This window comes from Nelusetta ayraudi, unplaced genomic scaffold, assembly GCF_046127955.1.
Source record: "Nelusetta ayraudi isolate G7.1 ecotype Tasmania unplaced genomic scaffold, CSIRO-AGI_Nayr_v1 ptg000019l, whole genome shotgun sequence".
NCBI classification, from domain to species: domain Eukaryota; kingdom Metazoa; phylum Chordata; class Actinopteri; order Tetraodontiformes; family Monacanthidae; genus Nelusetta; species Nelusetta ayraudi.
Window position 1 is genome coordinate 8,499,793 of NW_027466069.1, and position 15,407 is coordinate 8,515,199.

The following is a 15,407-nucleotide window of genomic DNA, read 5'->3' on the forward strand; positions in this document are numbered from 1 at the left end:
AATATTCTCCTGGACATTTCTTCGACAATATTTTCACAACTTTGACCATTCGAGTGGATGTTTGATTACAATCAAATGAGATGCCACTTTAAACTGAGGCTCATTCAAATCGAAGGTTGATTGAGAGCAGAACACCTGGCTGTCTGTGCCACTTGATTTATTATTACTTCAAACATCAGACATTATATCCATTTACATTCTTCTATGAACCAACTGTTGATGATGCGCTTTATTCACCTGTGACAACAATGCACAGAAAATGTATTATTATTATTATTATTATTATTATTATTATTATTATTATTAATATTAATAATAATAATAATAATAATAATAATAATAATAACAATTTACAATTTAGAAATGTTTATCTTATTGAAATTTGAATTCAAGTATTTAAGCCAAGTGTACATTGGGCGGAGTGTACATTGTCACACTGGACATTAAGGGTGCATTCGACCAGGTCTGGCACAATGGCCATTGTGCAAAGCTCTCTTCAAAGGGCATAACTGGAAGATTACACGTCTGGCAACACGAGTATCTACAACAAAGACCCATCAAAGTTGTGCTTTCTGGTCAGTCTTCATTACCACGTTCCATCAACTCATCTGTACCTCAGGGATCCATTCTTGGCCCATTACTATTGTCCATCTTCATGGATGATGTTGTGGAACAGTGTGAGAACAACATATTTCTGTTTCCACCATTTTCGCCCCCATCACATCATTAAATGGGCCTGAGGTGGTTGATGCCTGGGAGGTCACTTTCGAGCCCAGCAAGTGCAAGGCCCTAATCTTGTCTAGAAAGAGGAATCCATCTCACCCAGATCTCTTCAATCGAATCTCTTCCTGGAATTCCCTGGAAGGAAGGTGGAATTCCTCTATAATTCCTCATTCAGCAGTTCAAAGTTTAATTTGTTTTTGTTTGTTTTCCGTTTTGTTTAACAGGAAGCAATTATGCTCAATTCAAGGCAAGGCTGTTTTTTTCCCCTGATTTTGGTGTTTGTTTGTTGGTTTTATGTAGAGCGGCAACACACCTTGGCCTCTGCTGAAGCCTGCACAGACACATTAGTTCACATTCCAACAACTTTGAAAAAAGGAGGCACAACTCAGTGAACTACATTTAAAATGTAATTTTATTCTGTTTCTATTCTTTGATAAGCACACTTGCGATAAGATGGATACAAAAATGACAATAACTTAAAAATAAAATGACCAAAATAATTTGTTATACATGAAGTCTAGAGAAGTTCAGGGGAACTCTGTGAACTCTGATTAATAGAAATAAAGTGTTGGATATTGAAATTATCTGTATCCAACCATGTCAAGTCATTATTGATAATTATTGTGAGGAATCATTAACGTGATCAGTGTCTTCACATCGGTGCGTATCATTAATAAAAGTATATAACCAAAGGCAAACTGAGAAAACTTGTGATTTCAAAAGAGAGTGGCAAACTGGTGGGCCGTAGCATTATTTAGTGCTCATGAAGTAGCTCTCAGGTTTAACAAGGTTGTTGACCCCTGGTTTAAAACAATCGATCTCTGCATCAACTTTTCAAATGTAGATTGTATGCATGAATGAATGATTGTCCATCAGATGGACAAATATTGATTTGAAAAACAAAAACAAAAAACAACCCCTGGTCTTTAGCTCTCTGAACCTTTCTGTCTATTCTTCTTCTTGCAACACAACAGTTTTCCTTTTCTGTGTAGATATAGCAGCGGTATTAGCAGACTGCAGGGCAGACCGATCCAGTGTGTGAGTGCCATGAATCCACAATTCACACCTTGATTGATCAAAATCAGCAAAGAAGAAGTTGATATATTCCAAGTCAGCCTTAACACCAGCACCATCAGCACACCCACAATGAGATAGAAGGCCCTGAGCTTTGATTGGTCCACGTGCTGTCTACCCTCATTCCTGTCCCCTGGCCCTGAACGGATCAACACCCTGAGGACAGAAAGACTGAAAACCAAGATGAGAAACAGCAATAAGGCTGTTGTTAAAATGAATAAAAAGTAAGGGACTTCACCGTCTTGTATAAAAATGACATTCATTACTAAAATGGATAGAAGCCAAGTAAAGGCAATGAGCACGTTTCTGGCTCTGTTCCATTTCTCTCCTTTCAGACTGAGGTAGGTGACCGGGTGGACGACAGCCAGGTAGCGCTCTGCACAGGTGAGGGTGTGAAAAAAGAGTTGTCCAGATCCACTGACAAAAAAAAAGATGTCTGCTGTCCATAGAAGATTGTCATGGTTGGTATGAATGCCACAACTTAGACATATGCACGATAGTACATTGAGCAGCTCAATGAGAACCATGTGGTAGGTGAAGAGGTCAATGTGGCTCATGGCCATCGTGCTGAATCTCTGCTGCCGCCACTGTTTGAAACCCAGGTGGAGGATGAAGATGTAGACGGGGAGGAGGAAGACGATGGAAGTGATGGCGAAGGTGGTGAACATGCAACTGCCAAGTGTGGTTCTGAAGCATTGGTGCATGTAAGCTAAAACTAGATCAGAAGAGGAAGGAGCAGATGGAAGGGAAGTATTTGATGAGGAACAATTGACAGACATCACTCCTGACACTGGGCTGAGATGGAGGGAGAAAGAGAAGAAAATGCAACATGAGATGACCTGTAATCCGCCATATTAGCACAACTTTGCATGGCTCTAAAAAAGACGCCATAACCATTCAATTGAGAACTTCTCGGAAAGTTTTAATTCAGATAATATTACATCAATTAATCCTTATCCCCTCCCCTGTTCCTCCACCCCTAAAAAAAATTGATACCAAAAAGTTTCAAATTTAATTGACTTCACCCATTGCCTTTGCCAGCAAGAACATCTGGGTGTAACCAGCATTACAAACTCTCTAGCTTTACCTAAGTGACTCAGTCATGTTGATACCATCAATGCTTCAAGAAGATCTTTTGATTTTGATTGAACAAATGAGAAAAACACAAATCCAGTGGTATAAAATGTACTCACCTTCTTTGCCTGTATACAGATGCTTCATTTTAATCTGCAGTTTGCTGTATCCCTGTGATCTGGACTGTGCACTAGTTTATCTCCTACTGGGCTCTTTTATTCTGCTGCAGCTGTCTTTGCATGTTATATAACTAGTTATTGTTGGCCGTCCACTCTGTCTTTTCTGTCACTGAACCTGATCCACAGTAGCACCTTTCCTCCAGTAGGATGGGGACAAATTAGAGAACACTGGCTGGATCTACCTGGTGCTTTTCTAAGAGCCACGTTATTTACAATTTTATATGAATACACCACTGCATGGCTGGGTGTCTTCAGGCTGTCCCAGTTGCTGCAATTGTTTTTTTGTTTTTTTGTTTTTAATAAAGAACAATAGTCAGAGGCCAACGATTCTTGAAAGAAAGTACTATTATTAATGTTGTTGTGAAAAGTTTGCAACTTCAACTTTTTTCACTTAAAAAAATGTTGATCATATCAAAAATGTAAATTCAAGTATTTAAGCCATGTTTTCCCACAAGGTGGAATTCCTTTCCACGTCCTCCATTATTAATGATATTCTGTTATCACATGCTGACCTTACTGTGCAGACTGATGCCTTGTTGTGTTTGTATATTTTGACAACAAAAAGATGAAACAAAATTTACACTTGATGTAAATATTGGAAACATTTTATTGTCCATTCACACAAAATTTTTGAATGTAAAAGGTAAGAATTACTTTGTCTCATCTGACCAATTAAGTAATTACATTAAAACTACATGAACATTAAAATTAACGCCAATGTTCAACTTTCAGTTTTTATTTTTTCATTCACCTGGGACTTCTGCAATTAACTTCAGCTAAAGGTTGAAACATGTTGTTCTTTGACACTGCATGCCGTCCCATGGAGACACAAAACAAACTCATCTTGTCTTTAATTCACAATTACTCTCATTCATCAGTCCTGAAATTTTAGTTTTTTGCTTTGTTTTACAGGAAGCAATTTTGCTCAATTTGAAGGCAAGGTCAAAATCTCTTGCTTTTTTTTTTTTGTATGTTTCCTGGTTTTCTGTAGAGCAGCAGCACATCTTGTCCTCTCCTGAAACCTACACAAAGACGTTAATTCACATTCAAACAACTGTGAAAAAAGGAGGCACGGAGCAACACAAAACTAGATTCAGTTTTATTAATAATTAGAGTAAATAATTGCTGGCAAACAGACAAACTCATTGTCTTAATGTGCAACACCAACTAACTAATTGTTTCAACCAGATACGACAAGTATGCCTACGTGCACCCACAGGAACTGCACTGATAGGACGGGTTAGATGAGAACAGAACACAGTGAAGTAGCGACATGTTTACTCTCTGGGGTATGTTAATGAATACAAGCAGTTTAAAAAATACAGGGAAATTTCTTCCAACCGACGTTTCTAATTTGTTTATTTCAAAAATCAATCTCTGCATCAACTTTCAAATGTAGATTGTATGCATGAATGTATGATTGTCGATCAGATGGACAAATATTGATTTGAAAAAAACAAACAACAACCCCTGGTCTTTAATTCACTGAACTTTTCTGTCTATTCTTCTTCTTGCAACACAGCAGTTTTCCTTTTCTGTGTAGATATAGCAGTGGTATCAGCAGACTGCAGGGCAGACTGATCCAGTTTGAGAATGCCAATTATCCACAATTCACACTGTGACCGATGGAAACCAACAAAGAAACTGACATAATATTCCAAGTCAGCCTTAACACCTGCACCGCCAGCACACCCACAATGACATAGAAGGCCCTGAGCTTTGATTGGTCCACGTGCTGTCTACCCTCATTCCTGTCCCCTGGCCCTGAACGGATCAACACCCTGAGGACAGAAAGACTGAAAACCGAGATGAGAAACAGCAATAAGGCTGTTGTTAAAAAGAATACATGGTTACGGACATCATTGCTTTGCATCAAAATGATATTCATTAATAAAATGGAAAGCAGCCAAGTAAAGGCAATGAGCACGCTTCTGGCTCTGTTCCATTTCTCTCCTTTCAGACTGAGGTAGGTGACTGGGTGGACGACAGCCAGGTAGCGCTCTGCACAGGTGAGGGTGTGAAAAAAGAGCTGTCCAGATACACTGACGAAAAAAAGGGTGTTTCCCATCCATAGAAGATTGTCATAATTGGTAAGAATGCCACAACGCACACTTACACATGATAATACATTGAGCAGCTCAATGAGAACCATGTGGTAGGTGAAGAGGTCAAAGTGGCTCATGGCCATCGTGCTGAAGCTCTGCTGCCGCCACTGTTTGAAACCCAGGTGGAGGATGAAGATGTAGACGGGGAGGAGGAAGACGATGGAGGTGATGGTGAAGGTGGTGACCATGGAACTGCCAAGTGTGGTTTTGAGGCATTGGTGCATGTAAGCTAAAACTAGATTAGAAGTGGAAGGAGCAGATGGAAGGGAAGTATTTGATGAGGAACAATTGACAGACATCACTCCTGACACTGGGCAGAGATGGAGGGAGAAAGAGAAGAAAATGCAATGTGAGATGATCTATAATCTGCCATATAAACACAACTTTGCATGGCTCTGAAACAGATACCATAACCATTGAATTAAGAACTTGATGGAAAGTTTTAATTCAGAAAATATTGCAAACATTTCTGCTCCCCCAGAAAAAAAAAATTGATGCAAACGCTTATCCTGTTTAAATTGAATTGATTTGACCCAATTGCCTTTGTTAGCCAGAATAGGTTGGTAACATTTTTACATCTGGGTGTAACCAGCATTACAAACTCTCTGGCTTTACCTAAGTGACTCAGTCATGTTGATACCATCAATGCTTCAAGAAGATCTTTTGATTTTGATTGAACAAATGAGAAAAACATTCATCCAGTGGTATAAAATGTACTCACCTTCTTTGCCTGTATACAGATGCTTCATTTTAATCTGCAGTTTGCTGTATCCCTGTGATCTGGACTGTGCACTAGTTTATCTCCTACTGGGCTCTTTTATTCTGCTGCAGCTGTCTTTGCATGTTATATAATTAGTTATTGTTGGCCGTCCACTCTGTCTTTTCTGTCACTGAAACTGATCCACAATAGTGGATCAAGTGCAAAAAATGATTATTATTATCATCATTATCATCATCATCATTATTATTATTATTATTTTTATTATTGTTGTTGAAATGTAAATTCAATTGTTTAAGCCATGGTTTCCCACAGGTGGAATTCCTTTCCACATGTCCTCCATCAATGAAAATATTCTGTGATCACAAGCTAACCTTACTGTGCAGGACGATGCCATGTTGTGTTTGTATAATTGAACAAAAAAAACGATGACACAAAATTTGCAGTTTTGGTAAATATTGTAAGTATTTATTTGTCCATTTGTATAAAAACAGTAAATGTATAAAGTAAGAACAATTAAGTTGTAACATTATGATAAATCAAATAATCATATTGAAATGACATGAAAATAAAAAAAGAATACTAAAAGCAATGTTCAACTTTTAGTTTGAATTTTTTTTTTATTAGCAATTAGATTTAATATTTGCTCACAAATAAATGTCTTAATATGCAAACCAACTAACTAATTGTTGCAACCAAATACGACAAGTATTCCTACATATAAGAACTGCACTTATCTGATGTATCAGATGAGAATGAAAATCAACGCAGTATGGAACACAATGAAGTAGCAACATGTTTACATCCTGGGGTATGTTAATGAATACAAACACTTTATTTATATATATATAAACATAAAGCACATTTATACCAACCTATGTTTCTAGTTTGTTTAAGTAAAACATTCAATTTCTGCATTAACTTTTCAAATGTAGATTGTATGCATGGATGTATGATTGTCCATCAAATGGACAAATATTGATTAAAAAAAACAACAACAAAAAAACAGCCCCACAGGCTGTTGTTTTTTTTTCTTTAACTGACTGAACTGTTTTGTTTCTTCTTCTTCTTGCAACACAACAGTTTTCCTTTTCTGTGTAGATATAGCAGTGGTATTAGCAGACTGCAGGGCAGACCGATCCAGTTTGTGAATGCCAATAATCCGCAATTTACTGTGTGATCAATTGAAACCAGCAAAGAACCTGATATTAAATTCCAAGTCAGCCTTAACACCAGCACCATCAGCACACCCACAATGACATAGAAGGCCCTGAGCTTTGATTGGTCCACGTGCTGTCTACCCTCATTCCTGTCCCCTGGCCCTGAACGGATCAACACCCTGAGGACAGAAAGACTGAAAACCAAGATGAGAAACAGGATGAAGGATGTTCCTACAAAGAATAAAAGATAAGGGCCATTATTTTCCTGCATAAAAATGACATTCATTACTAAAATGGATAGAAGCCAAATAAAGGCAATGAGCACATTTCTGGCTCTGTTCCATTTCTCTCCTTTCAGACTGAGGTAGGTGACCGGGTGGACGACAGCCAGGTAGCGCTCTGCACAGGTGAGGGTGTGAAAAAAGAGTTGTCCAGATCCACTGACAAAATAAAGGGTGTTTCCCATCCATAGAAGATTGTCATGGTTGGTATGAATGCCACAACTTACACATATGCACCCTATGATGTTCAGCAGCTCTGTGAGAACCATGTGGTAGGTGAAGAGGTCAAAGTGGCTCATGGCCATCGTGCTGAAGCTCTGTTGCCGCCACTGTTTGAAACCCAGGTGGAGGATGAAGATGTAGACGGGGAGGAGGAAGACGATGGAGGTGATGGTGAAGGTGGTGACAATGCAACTGCCAAGTGTGGTTCTGAAGCATTGGTGCATGTAAACTAAGATTAGATCAGAAGAGGAAGGAGCAGATGGAAGGGAAGTATTTGATGAGGAACAATTGACAGACATCACTCCTGACACTGGGCTGAGATGGAGGGAGAAAGAGAAGAAAATGCAATTTAAGCACAACGTTGCATAGCTCTCAAAAAGACACCATAACCATTGAATCAAGAACTTCTTGGAAAGTTTTAATTCAGAAAATATCACATCAATTTCTGCCCCCGCCCCTGTCCCTCCCTCAAAAAAAAAAATAAAAAAAAAATAGATACAAATACTTTTCAGTTTTAAATGTAATTGACTTCATCCATTGCCTTTGCTAGCAAGAATAGATTGGTAACATCTTTACATCCAGGTGAAACCAACATCACAAACTCTTTGGCTTTACCTAAGTGACTCAGTCATGTTGATACCATCAGTGCTTCAAGAAGATCTTTTGATTGAATAAATGAGAAAAACATTCATCCAGTGGTATAAAATGTACTCACCTTCTTTGCCTGTATACAGATGCTTCATTTTAATCTGCAGTTTGCTGTATCCCTGTGATCTGGACTGTGCACTAGTTTATCTCCTACTGGGCTCTTTTATTCTGCTGCAGCTGTCTTTGCATGTTATATAATTAGTTATTGTTGGCCGTCCACTCTGTCTTTTCTGTCACTGAACCTGATCCACAATAGCACCTTTCCTCCAGTAGGATGGGGACAAATTAGAGAACACTGGCTGGATCTACCTGGTGCTTTTCTAAGAGCCACGTTATTTACAATTTTATATGAATACACCACTGCATGGCTGGGTGTCTTCAGGCTGTCCCAGTTGACAGTTTCATAGAAAATTATTATTATTATAATAATTATTATTATTTTATTTTTTATTTTTATTATTGAAATGTAAATTCAAGCGTTTAAGCCATTGTTTCCCACAGGTGGAACTCCTTTCCACACGTCCTCCATCATTGATAATATTTGGTTATCACAAGGAAACCTTACTGTGCACGCTGATGTCGTGTTGTATTTGTATAATTTAACAAAAAAAATATGAAGCAAAATTTGCACTTTTTGCAATTATTGTAACCATTTAATCGTCCATCTATACAAAAAATAGTAAATGTATAAGGTAAGAACAATTGCGTTGCAACATTTGATTACTCAAATAATCACATTAAAACTACATGAAAATGAAAAAAACGGTTAAAACCAATGTTCAACTTTTATATTTAGTTTTTATCAACAATTTGATTTAATCCCCATGACCCTGAATAGGAATAAGCGGGTATAGAAGATGAATGAATGAATGAATGAATTTGATTTAATAATCCCTGGTAAAATTAACATCTTGATGTGCAAACCAACTAACTAATTGTGACAACCATATACGACAATTACTCATCTCACTTCCTACATGCACCCAGAGGAACTGCACTGATCTGATGGATCAGATGAGAATGCAACTCAACGCAGTATGGAACACAATGAAGTAGCGACATGTTTACCTCCTGGATGTTAATGAAATAAAGTAGCAAAAAAAAAAAAAGACATTTCTTTCGACCAATGTTTCTGGTTTGTTTAAAACATTCAATCTCTGCAACATTTCAAATGTAGACTGCATGCATAAATTATTGATTGTCCATCAGATGGACAAATATTGATTTAAAACAAAAACAGCTTGTGATCTAACTCACTGAACTTTTCTGTTTATTCTTCTTCTTCTTGCAACACAACAGTTTTCCTTTTCTGTGTAGATATAGCAGTGGTATTAGCAGACTGCAGGGCAGACCGACCCAGTTTGAGAATGCCATGAACCAACAATTTACACTTTGATTTATCCAAATCAGCAAAGAACCTGATATTAAATTCCAAGTCAGCCTTAACACCAGCACCATCAGCACACCCACAATGACATAGAAGGCCCTGAGCTTTGATTGGTCCACGTGCTGTCTACCCTCATTCCTGTCCCCTGGCCCTGAACGGATCAACACCCTGAGGACAGAAAGACTGAAAACCAAGATGAGAAACAGGATGAAGGATGTTCCTAAAAAGAAAAACAGAAAAGGGCTATCACAATCTTGCATAAAAATTGAAATCGTAATTAAAATGGAAAGAAGCCAAATAAAGGCAATGAGCACGTTTCTGGCTCTGTTCCATTTCTCTCCTTTCAGACAGAGGTAGGTGACCGGGTGGACGACAGCCAGGTAGCGCTCTGCACAGGTGACGGTGTGAAAAAAGAGTTGTCCAGATACGCAGACGAAAAAAAGGGTGTTTCCCATCCATAGAAGATTGTCATGGTTGGTATGAATGCCACAACACACACATATGCACCCTATGACGTTCAGCAGCTCAATGAGAACCATGTGGTAGGTGAAGAGGTCAAAGTGGCTCATGGCCATCGTGCTGAAGCTCTGCTGTCGCCACTGTTTGAAACCCAGGTGGAGGATGAAGATGTAGACGGGGAGGAGGAAGACGACGGAGGTGATGGTGAAGGTGGTGACAATGCAACTGCCAAGTGTGGTTCTGAAGCATTGGTGCATGTAAACTAAGATTAGATCAGAAGAGGAAGGAGCAGATGGAAGGGAAGTATTTGATGAGGAACAATTGACAGACATCACTCCTGACACTGGGCTGAGATGGAGGGAGAAAGAGAAGAAAATGCAATTTAAGCACAACGTTGCATAGCTCTCAAAAAGACACCATAACCATTGAATCAAGAACTTCTTGGAAAGTTTTAATTCAGAAAATATCACATCAATTTCTGCCCCCGCCCCTGTCCCTCCCTCCAAAAAAAAAAAAAAAAAATAGATACAAATACTTTTCAGTTTTAAATGTAATTGAATTCATCCATTGCCTTTGCTAGCAAGAATAGATTGGTAACATCTTTACATCCAGGTGAAACCAACATCACAAACTCTTTGGCTTTACCTAAGTGACTCAGTCATGTTGATACCATCAGTGCTTCAAGAAGATCTTTTGATTGAATAAATGAGAAAAACATTCATCCAGTGGTATAAAATGTACTCACCTTCTTTGCCTGTATACAGATGCTTCATTTTAATCTGCAGTTTGCTGTATCCCTGTGATCTGGACTGTGCACTAGTTTATCTCCTACTGGGCTCTTTTATTCTGCTGCAGCTGTCTTTGCATGTTATATAATTAGTTATTGTTGGCCGTCCACTCTGTCTTTTCTGTCACTGAACCTGATCCACAGTAGCACCTTTCCTCCAGTAGGATGGGGACAAATTAGAGAACACTGGCTGGATCTACCTGGTGCTTTTCTAAGAGCCACGTTATTTACAATTTTATATGAATACACCACTGCATGGCTGGGTGTCTTCAGGCTGTCCCAGTTGACAGTTTCATAGAAAATTATTATTATTATAATAATTATTATTTTTTTATTTTTTATTTTTATTATTGAAATGTAAATTCAAGCGTTTAAGCCATTGTTTCCCACAGGTGGAACTCCTTTCCACACGTCCTCCATCATTGATAATATTTGGTTATCACAAGGAAACCTTACTGTGCACGCTGATGTCGTGTTGTATTTGTATAATTTAACAAAAAAAATATGAAGCAAAATTTGCACTTTTTGCAATTATTGTAACCATTTAATCGTCCATTTATACAAAAAATAGTAAATGTATAAGGTAAGAACAATTGCGTTGCAACATTTGATTACTCAAATAATCACATTAAAACTACATGAAAATGAAAAAAACGGTTAAAACCAATGTTCAACTTTTATATTTAGTTTTTATCAACAATTTGATTTAATCCCCATGACCCTGAATAGGAATAAGCGGGTATAGAAGATGAATGAATGAATGAATGAATTTGATTTAATAATCCCTGGTAAAATTAACATCTTGATGTGCAAACCAACTAACTAATTGTGACAACCATATACGACAATTACTCATCTCACTTCCTACATGCACCCAGAGGAACTGCACTGATCTGATGGATCAGATGAGAATGCAACTCAACGCAGTATGGAACACAATGAAGTAGCGACATGTTTACCTCCTGGATGTTAATGAAATAAAGTAGCAAAAAAAAAAAAAAAAAAAAAAAAAAGACATTTCTTTCGACCAATGTTTCTGGTTTGTTTAAAACATTCAATCTCTGCAACATTTCAAATGTAGACTGCATGCATAAATTATTGATTGTCCATCAGATGGACAAATATTGATTTAAAACAAAAACAGCTTGTGATCTAACTCACTGAACTTTTCTGTTTATTCTTCTTCTTCTTGCAACACAACAGTTTTCCTTTTCTGTGTAGATATAGTAGTGGTATTAGCAGACTGCAGGGCAGACCGACCCAGTTTGAGAATGCCATGAACCAACAATTTACACTTTGATTTATCCAAATCAGCAAAGAACCTGATATTAAATTCCAAGTCAGCCTTAACACCAGCACCATCAGCACACCCACAATGACATAGAAGGCCCTGAGCTTTGATTGGTCCACGTGCTGTCTACCCTCATTCCTGTCCCCTGGCCCTGAACGGATCAACACCCTGAGGACAGAAAGACTGAAAACCAAGATGAGAAACAGGATGAAGGATGTTCCTAAAAAGAAAAAAAGAAAAGGGCTATCACAATCTTGCATAAAAATTGAAATCGTAATTAAAATGGAAAGAAGCCAAATAAAGGCAATGAGCACATTTCTGGCTCTGTTCCATTTCTCTCCTTTCAGACTGAGGTAGGTGACCGGGTGGACGACAGCCAGGTAGCGCTCTGCACAGGTGACGGTGTGAAAAAAGAGTTGTCCAGATACACTGACGAAAAAAAGGGTGTTTCCCATCCATAGAAGATTGTCATGGTTGGTATGAATGCCACAACACACACATATGCACCCTATGACGTTCAGCAGCTCAATGAGAACCATGTGGTAGGTGAAGAGGTCAATGTGGCTCATGGCCATCGTGCTGAAGCTCTGCTGTCGCCACTGTTTGAAACCCAGGTGGAGGATGAAGATGTAGACGGGGAGGAGGAAGACGACGGAGGTGATGGTGAATGTGGTGACCATGGAAATACCAAGTGTGGATTTGAGGCATTGCTGCATGTTAGCTAAAACATTATCAGAAGAGGAAGGAGCAGATGGAAGGGAAGTATTTGATGAGGAACAATTGACAGACATCACTCCTGACACTGGGCTGAGATGGAGGGAGAAAGAGAAGAAAGTGCAATATGAGATGACCTGTAACCTGCAAACTTGGTACAACTATAAATTGATGTGAGTGAGACATGAGGACACGTTTTGAAGTTTTACTGCAGAAAACCTGAAACCAGTTAACTCTTACCCCATCGCCGCAAATGAAATAGTGAACAGCTTTTAATTTAGTCCACTTCACCTATGTCGATGCTGCACATTTTTGAAGAACTAGACTTGATAACGTTTTAACATTCAGTTATAAACAGCATGCCAAACTTTGGCTTAACTTAAAAACAAATCAATCTGGTTGATACCATTAGCACCAGTAACATTCCTTTGGAATAGACAGGACAAAATAAGTCTACTTCATAAAGTTCACTCACCTTAGTTGTTTTAAATGCCAGATGGATGTGTACCTGCGTGTCAAGACTGTGCGCTGGTTTGAATATCTCTGACTGGGCTCTTCAAAACTGTTTAATTCTGTGGCTGTTTTCTTTTTTGCATGTTGTGTAATGGGTTGTTGTTGGACATCCACGCCATCATTTCTCTCCGTGAAACTGAGACAAAGAGCTTGTTATCAAAATTGAATGGTCAAATGAACAAAATTTCAAAATTTGCCAAAGCGACTAAGAAGTAAATGGAAATTGGGCCAAAGAGAACAATATTAGCTGGAAAGCTGTTGTTCTGCTTTGTCTCCCACTGGTTGATTTGAATACACCTATTTAGTTTGCTCGTTTGACTACTGTCAAACATCCACTGAGATGAAGAGGTGGGGTGGGGGTAGGGGTTGGGGTGAGATGTCAGCCACCACAACAGCTCCCGACACATTTATCACAAGTAGTTGTATTTTTGTTTTGTTTTTTTAATGAATAATAATAAGTTGTTCTTTTTTCTTTTCAAAGTATCTTAGGTTGAGTCACACTAGCCCAGTTTACTGAAACAACATCAATTCCCAATTGTTTCTTTTGTGGACTTGTCCACAGTTTTTGCTCGATTTCTCTGAAAATACACCCATTAACTGCAAAGTACTGCAAGTAGGCGTCCCCCTCCACTTCTCTCCATGGACATGGTCAACCAACATTTCCCTACAACCCGGCGCTGCTGATGCTGCTGATGATGACGATGCTGATTATGATGATGAAATGAGGGCCAGTCACACGCAAATAGGGCCTTATCATGCACTTTGGACCCACTCTACAAATACGCCTGTGTGACACTATTGGTCTCACTCTTTGTGAGCTGATCAACACCTGTGTGCGGCAGGGTTGGGCAGTGGTGAGGAAAACTCCCAGAGGTCGCTGCTGTCAAGGTCGGTGCTTTTAAGTTAAATAAGGCTAAACGTGTGAAGACACAGGCCACGACTAAAATGAAACAGGCCTGTGTGGCCAAATTAATTAATAACGTCCTGTGTAAAAACAAATAACTTGTAAGCAGCTATTTTGTGTTCAGTTATGCTAAACTGAAAATTGCTTTTAAATTTCCTTATCGGTGCTGTATTTAATCAAGTTAATAAACAACAGATTTTCTTTTAAAGTAGCATTAATTGGTTAGTTTTGGTCATGGTTTCCACATTTTCCATTACATTTTTCTCTCTTTCCCCTCTGCCAGTTTCTCCACAGCAATGTCGGTCAACGCCTCCGAAGGCACCCGTCCTCACGATCTGCCTCAACTTCATCAAATGCTCATCTGCTACATCCAGAAGTCAGGCATCATCATGACCACAGTCTTGACCGTCGCACAGATCCTCTTCCTCCTCCCAATGTACATCTACGTCCTGTACCTGGTTTTCAAACGATGGCGGTGGCAGAGCGCCGGCACAGCCGTTAACCACTCCGACTTCCTCACCTACCACGCGGTTCTCGTGGAGTTGATCAGTGTTTCAGGCTTAGTCCTCATCTGCTGTGGTATTCACGCTGAGCACACAAATTTGATGAAGGCGGGCGTCAGCCTTACAGCCGTTCAATTTGCAGGGCAGCTGTTGTTTCAAATCCTCACCTGCGGCGAGCGCTACCTCGCCGTCGTCCATCCCGTTACCTACATGAGGCTGAAAGACGCGAGAGGGATCAGAATCAGAAACTTCATTGTCGGCTGCAGTTGGCTGCTGTGCTTTTCCACGATAGGCTTGATGTACATCAAAGGTCACGTGGCCAACTTTGCATTATATTTCACAGTGTTAGGCTCCAGCTTAGTTGTCGTCTCTTCCTTCAGCTTCTCTGTCCTCCACATTCTGATTCGTCCACGAGCAGCCGAGGTGGCCAAAAAAAGGCGACAGGTCGACCAACAGAAAATCAGGGCATTTAAAATGATGATGGCGATACTCACAGTGCTCGCGCTCAAATTTGCAACTAGCATTGTAAGCACCGTGACGTATACTTTCATATTAGATTTCTCTACACAGTGTTATTTGTGGATGGGTACACGGTGGGCGGACATTCCCAGCACGCTGGTGATTCCTTTGCTCTATGTACAGAGGCAGCGAAAAGCTCAGAGTGC